The sequence below is a fragment of the Zonotrichia albicollis genome, chromosome 3 (assembly GCF_047830755.1).
Source record: "Zonotrichia albicollis isolate bZonAlb1 chromosome 3, bZonAlb1.hap1, whole genome shotgun sequence".
NCBI classification, from domain to species: domain Eukaryota; kingdom Metazoa; phylum Chordata; class Aves; order Passeriformes; family Passerellidae; genus Zonotrichia; species Zonotrichia albicollis.
This window is the reverse complement of record NC_133821.1, coordinates 72,209,045-72,216,275: the sequence shown is the minus strand read 5'-3', so window position 1 is coordinate 72,216,275 and position 7,231 is coordinate 72,209,045.

Sequence of the window (7,231 nt, the reverse complement as noted above, 5' to 3'; positions counted from 1 at the left end):
GGAAGCCCAAGGAAGGCACATAAACTTACCCTGCCATGCAGTCATAGTTCTCCAAAGAGCTGTGATCCACTCTTTTCAAACCCACCTGCTTTTCCTACAGTCCAAGTTGTCTTGTAATTGTAGAAGAGGCATGTGTAGGAAGCAACAAATCTTCAATATGCAGAGATATTCCTTTAAATCTTCTGGGGTTAAATCTTGGCTCCATTAAGGTCAGTAGCTAATCTCACACTCTTGTTAAAATGGCCATCCCCAATGTTAGGATTTCTTGGACATTTTGGTAATTGTCTCCTCTAAGCTGGTACAGGATTCTTCACACTGATTTAATACTGACAGATCTAATTTAGAAGCTTAACTAAACCAACTGCTATAAGGTCAGCATAAATTTTCAAATCACTGATTGTTTCTGCCATGACTAGAAAGAAAATGTGTTCTGATCACTTGAAATACTTCATATAACCTGAGAACTTCTGTGAATAATAGTAATGAATTGTAGTAATGGATTTTATTAAACCATCAATTGTCTTTGCATTTACAAAAATTTTGTATGACTTAAGAAGCATAAGGAAAATAAAAATAATGCAGCAAAGTAAATGTTCCTAGTTTTATAATGAAGTTTTTCTTTCAAAAGGAAATCTGTAGTTACTGGAACAGAAGGCTCTCTCTTCTGAGCTGAAGCTGCTGATGCTCAGGCACAGAGCCAGGCAGTGCATCCATCTCCTGTTTGATGCTGGCCATGTACCTTATGATTTCCAGATACAGTCCTCCAAAGTCATGATAATATTTGCTGCTACGTTGTCCTCACCTGCCCTTCAGATCTAGTTCTGGAATGAGACATGAGTAACAGACTAACTCAGGGAAGTTTTCTCAAAGATGACTGGATTAATTTGTTTCAAGGAAAAAAATCCTAAAATGTTTTTACCCACTTTTCATTTGCATGCACTTTCCATTAATCCATCATAATTTTAAAGACACTTAACTGAGTTGAAGCAAAAATTCAGCTTTCATTTTGTTTACTGGACTTTTTATAGATTGAATACCAGAAATTCTAGTTCTGTAGGTTTCACTACCATTAAAGCCCCCAAAAAACCACATGAGAAAACTTTCCTTGAGCCCTCTTTAAAGAATAAGTGTTTTCTTCAATGACTGTTGTGGTGACACTCTCTCTCATTGCAGGATGTTCTGTGAGCCATTGGGAGTCTGCGTGCATCTTGTAATTACTATCAAAGCTTTGGCAAAGGGCCAAACTATTTCTTCAAGCAGTTTTAAAGTGTAACTCAGGCCCATGTGCTCTCATCAACTACCCACCCAAACAGCCTGATTCAAGCCACTGAGGTAATGGTGACTGCAGCACTGATGTGAAATGGGCATGACACAGAGTTATTTCCCTGGCTGCCTGGTGAGCACATTAGTGCATGGGCACTGCCCCCTGACCAAGGGGTTCTGCAAACTGCACAGATCAAAACCTCTCTGGGGCAAGAGCAGCTGCTACTCCACTTCCCAGACAGTAACATTTGAGATTCTCCCATTCAATATTTCTGCAAATGACAAAAGACTCACCGTGTCTGGACAGGGACCTGTTTGTGTCTGTAACTATATTCCCCATGAGACATGGATTCACCACTTGGTTCGTATCTGAACTGTGTCATAAGGACATCACACACACGAGGGTCATAGGGATCAGAGGAGCTGTTTCTTACAGGAAAGACAGAAGCCACAATGGCTCCAAAACCAAGCTAACTTAGTCCAAGCACAGTATGTGATCTTTATGCCAGTTAGAGGAATTATCCTGACTACAGAAAAAGAGTTGATACCTGGTCCAGTATAAAAACTGCTGGACAAAGAGTTTTTTTTTGCTAAAGCATTTGGAAAGCATTGTTGTTCTTAAGTGTTTGTTTAAAATCCTTCTGTAGCACATTGCCACAATGTCTGGCACAAGTAGCCATAAAGTTAGATGTACCCTCTCTTTGCACCTGTCAGTTGAGATGGAGACAGCTGACTGGGGGAAAAAATATCAATTTTTTATTTCAGTGATCTGATTTGGTATATGTGCATACTTGCCAACATATTAAAAACATGTTCTAGTCCAGTCTTCTGATTCTATATAATTTTTATTTCAGCTACATGTGAAAGTGATAGGGAGATTGAAAAGTTATATAGCATCATCTAGTGTTCATATACAAATTTACAGGAGCCTGCCATTTCACCACCCTCAATTATTCAGAATAACTGGTACCACTGTTGAATCCAAAGGAAAATGTGAGATAAATTCCTTATTTCCAGCTGCAGGAAAGAGTCCTGTGGACTCTAAGGAAAGGGAAAAAAAAAAAATAGCTGTGCTATGGCCATACTGTTAGCATTCACAGGAGTGGGACAAGAATATTAAGTATTTTTTGCAAGTATTTTTGCAGATAAGGCTAAGCCAAGAAATTTTGGTGCGTGATTTTAATATAAGGATGGTAGAAGCCCAGGACCAGAGCCTGCTGTACCCACTCTAATTTGACAAAATAAATTAGAATGCTTTATTCTTTAAGCACTTGATTAGAAAAAGACAATCTGAACAGGAATCCAAATATTCTGTCTCCAAGGCTAAGCATTTTAAATTAAATTACTTTGAAGGAAATGCAATAGAAAACCAGGAGGACATCGCAGACTTCAGAAACCTGCCCTCTATAAAGCATGTCTGCTTCTGTTCACTTTTCTGGAGGGGGGTTGTCTTCTACTTCTTAAAATTTTAATATTTCAAAAATTAAAATTGATTTTTCCTAACTGTGTACTGTGTTTTTATGTGTAGAATAGTCAGCATAGAGATATATGTTAATACAAAAATAAGAGAAAAAACCCCCCAAAATAAGGGGAAAAAATACTGATGCCTCAGGTTATAGCTTTTATATTTTTCAGATTCTGTACTTCTTTAGTATTTCTGAGCTTCATATTAAGGGACAGTAAGTTCTCTTCACAGAGTAGGTCGACAAAATAATTCCTTCTCTAGCTGAGGACCACAGACAAATTATCCAAATCTCAGGCCCAAGAGAATAAACAATGTGGATTGAAGAGAAAAAACCAAGAAGGATGGGCCTTCATAACCTAAAGCTATAACTGGACAATTAACTCCAATATGTAAATGGACCAGAACTTATGAAAGTATGAGATCTCATGACCAGTCATGCATTTTGTGACCATTTTGGGTTTATCCTGGCTGTGCTCTTGTGCTGCCCAAAGTATCCATTGAAGCCTCCTAATAAATCCCTACTTTATTCTTTAGCTGTGTCTGGCCTCTGTTCTAGGACAGCCTTGACAAGGCATCAGTACCCCTGGCCTTCCATTTAAATCTAGGCTACAGCCTAATACTTTCTTGTATCTGTGTCAATGACACTCCTAAGCATCTCCAACAGGTCTCATCACTCTGGAAAAGGCAACCTCTGTTTCTAGAGAGCACAGCAGCTTCCTTCACCACCCAAACAGCAGGTCACATCTCCCCAGGCTCTTCTGCTGCATGGTTTCCCATGGTGTGCCATCCCCTGTAAGTAAGGATTGTATTGTGGCTCCCTGCAGGGACCACAGAGCATGGCCCAAGTGCTGGTGCAGGCAGGGAGGAGACAAAGACAGGTTATACTGCAGGAGCAGGACAGCCAGCCAGATGGGAGGCTGAGGGAGGCATACCTTATCACCCAAAAAGCTATTCTAGTCCTCTTGATGAGAATGAAGTGGGACAATTAAGTATGACTCAATATGAGCAAGGTCACGTGGCACACACATTTGAGGAAATGGTGCTTCAGAACAGGCCGGGAATATTTGGGAAGCTGGACATTTTTTACTAGTGAAATCAGGGACTCCTCAGAGGTTCTTGTTTTATAGGAACACCTGAGGGCTAAATGAATTCCTTTCAAACCTATTTAAAACTAAACATGTGTTTCACTTGCATCCCTTTGACTATCCAAGGCCTAATTTTTTGATGACTTGGGACAACAGACTAGAAATTCCTGTCCTGCAATAACTGCCCAGCTGTGTGTCTCAGGGATTTTTTTAGGGTCCCAGACTTGGTGGCCTTTGTGGAGTTTAGTCATATTTATATTTGCTGTGTATCAGCAGGTGGTTGTCAGATAGGAAATGAATTTCACATGAGTCTTTATGCAGTGGACACTTGCATTATGGAATTGATATTGGTATGTATGAAGTCATGCCATGTGAGAAATCTCAGAAGCAGAGCTCTCTGGAGCATCCAGGTACTGGAGTTTGCGGTGTGCTCTAAAAAGAGATAGTAGTTAAGGGAAAGAAAAGCATGAAAAACTGGGTATAGGAAATATTTATCATGTTTTTCAGAAAAAATTATTCTGTTTGAAAAAATGATTGTTTTCTGTCATCTCTCAACTTGGTGACATGACATCTCTCCGTACACAATCATTAGGTCTCATTTCAATGTTAGCTTTGTTGAGCAAGCATCTGTGAATACCCAGTCATTTCTGTCTTTTAACACGTATCCATGCACATGTTTGCTCCTTACACACCTTTTCTGGGTTTATAGTACCTTAATTATGTTTCAAAAATGACTGATTTGGTTTAGCAATTATATTTTGAATATACATTTTAGTTTAATCAAACAGGTTTGGAATTTGTTTTTCATGAGTTATTCAGACTTCTCTAAACAAGACTGAAATCTGCTTTTCTTGAAAATCACCCTTATTTCCTCTCTCATTACAAATGAGCAGCAGAACTAAAATAGTGTGTTGTATACCAACACAGAATATCAATTAGAAACAGCAAGAGTGTTATTCTTTCCCATGACATAAGCAAAATTAGGCAATAAATGTGAGGCTAATTTATACCTCATGTTTTATTTTACAACATTTCGTTCCAGTTGTCTTGCACTAAAATTTATTTTTCCTGCTTACACAATGAAGAGCAATCTATTTCTTTGAGAAATTTTTTTGTTGGCTCTCCTTTGCTTTCTTGCAAGAAAGCTGCTCCCCTCCCTTTTATTTTTTAGTCTAAGGAAAATGGCTACAGCTGGAAGAAGATGGTTGACAGCCTCCTTAAAATTTTCTCTGCAGCCTCTGAGTTTCAAGCGCTGATTTTAATCCCTGAAATAATTGTTTACCCCTTCCAAATGGTAAAAAAAAAAAAAAAAAAAAAAAAAAAAAAGCTGTTTTGGTCCAAGTTTCTAATGGATGCATCTGTTTTGCATACTTCACATCAGTAAATCTGGGCACTAGCATCTAGCCACGGATTTACTGCTTTGGATACTTGTAGCTTTCTTTTAATTAATCTTTTCCATTATGCTGATTTTTTTCTAATTAGCTATTCTCATTTTCATCTAACTAAAATGTCACGCTAAAATTATAAGTGAAGATTCAGTTTGTTTGTCTTATAAATTAATCTGTAATTAATGACAGATTGAAAAATAAACCCCACTCACAACATGATTCTAGTAATGTTTGTTGCAATTTACTCTTTCCCTGGTGATATATAACCAGACAGCCAAAAGATTTCCTTGGCTTCATAAGCAGTCTTAGGGCTGTATTTGACAACAATTTCTAAGAAAAAATAGACATATCATATTAAAAATTTACTATCATCTTCCTCCATTAAACAGGTATTTACAACTCAGATGCTCTCAGGAGTATCTGTTTTGGTTATATCAACTTTTAAGTATGTGTTTCAGTGAGTGCAGCTTTTATATAGTCTGACTCAGTGGAATGAATTCCATCACACTATGACAATAAGGCTGAAGTATTTTATGGTAGGTGCTGAAGAGGTGATGCTGAAGACCACGCTGTAGGTGCTAAATTCTACAGACAGCTGACTCCATGATCAGCTTCACCTTCAAGCTGAAGACAAAAAACACAATAAAGATTATGGTATAATCTGAACTAACCTCTAAGCTAAATACCTCCACAATACCATTATAAAAATAAAAAAATTCAGGTTAATTCAAATTTTTTCAATTTTTTTTGTTTTGGGTCTGATAAATAATTTTATTGGCTGGTTTCTTTCATATGTATATATATGTATATATATCATCTTAACATTGATCCTGCAAGCAAGCCTATTCAGGAAATCTGAGGATGGTCTTGACTCCTCTGGAGCACTGTGGTCTGGGAAGTACACCTAGGACACCACCAGGTGTCCTAGGACACCACCAGCCATTGCACATTTTGTGTGTACCTTGCTCCTCAATCCATATTTTTACCTTGGTGGTAATTAATCTTCTTTTATTATTATGAACAGGAGCTCTGGAAATGTTGGATTTACACCTGCCTTTGTTGCCATTTGTCCAGCCAGACTTCCACCCACCCAGCCTCATGGAAAGAATACTGCTTTGTCTGGGAAAGAAAAACTGCATGTGGTAAAATCCCACCACAGACATGAACTTGACATTTCTCTGTGTATGCTGATTAATTACAATTTATAGTCTGAATTGTTAGGATCTTCAGTGCAGGTTACTCTGTTTGGTGAGGCAAAATCAGCTGGGAACACAGGAAGGCTTTTGCAGAGGGGAGAATGGGATTCATAGACAACACGAGAATGATGTTTTCCAAAGAAGGAGAAATGTTAGCTTCAAGGATGAAGGAAGGAGCCAGGACATGATGATGCAGCACCTCTTGCTATATCCACTACACACACTATAATTTCCCCTCAGATGCCTGATGCTCCTACCACAGCATGTCTTACTGCATTAGTGGTTGCACTCATGTGACCGCAGGGTTTGGCTGATGACCTTTACTCACAGAAACACCAGTAGCAATTTACAAACCCTTTTACAGCCCTGTTAAGGGGTTTTGCTGGAGGATGCTGCAGCCAGAGAGATCCTCCCTGCCCAATACTAAAGGCCTGTGACAGAAAGAAACAGAAAGCCTGTTCCAGACAATAGCAGTGAACAATAACAACAGAAAGCAGTAAGAAACTTAAATATATCCACTGCTTTTAGCTTATTCAGTGAATTACATGAAGAATACTTTTACCAAGAGTGTAGTCATTTTCCCCTGAAACAGATCAGAGACATGAGGCACCCACAATTTCTGGTGCAAGTGTCAGGGCGTGAAACAAGGTGCCATGTGATAGGGAGGCTCATAGCAATAGCCCATACAAATGAAAACTCATTATTCTTCCTCTTAGGACTGTTGCCCTAAAATGAAGCGGGAAAACCCTTCCTTTCAGTGCTATTTTATATGGCTGAAAGATAATGATATCCCCAGTCTACCTAAAGGTTTCTCACCTGCAAAACTCTGTGTCA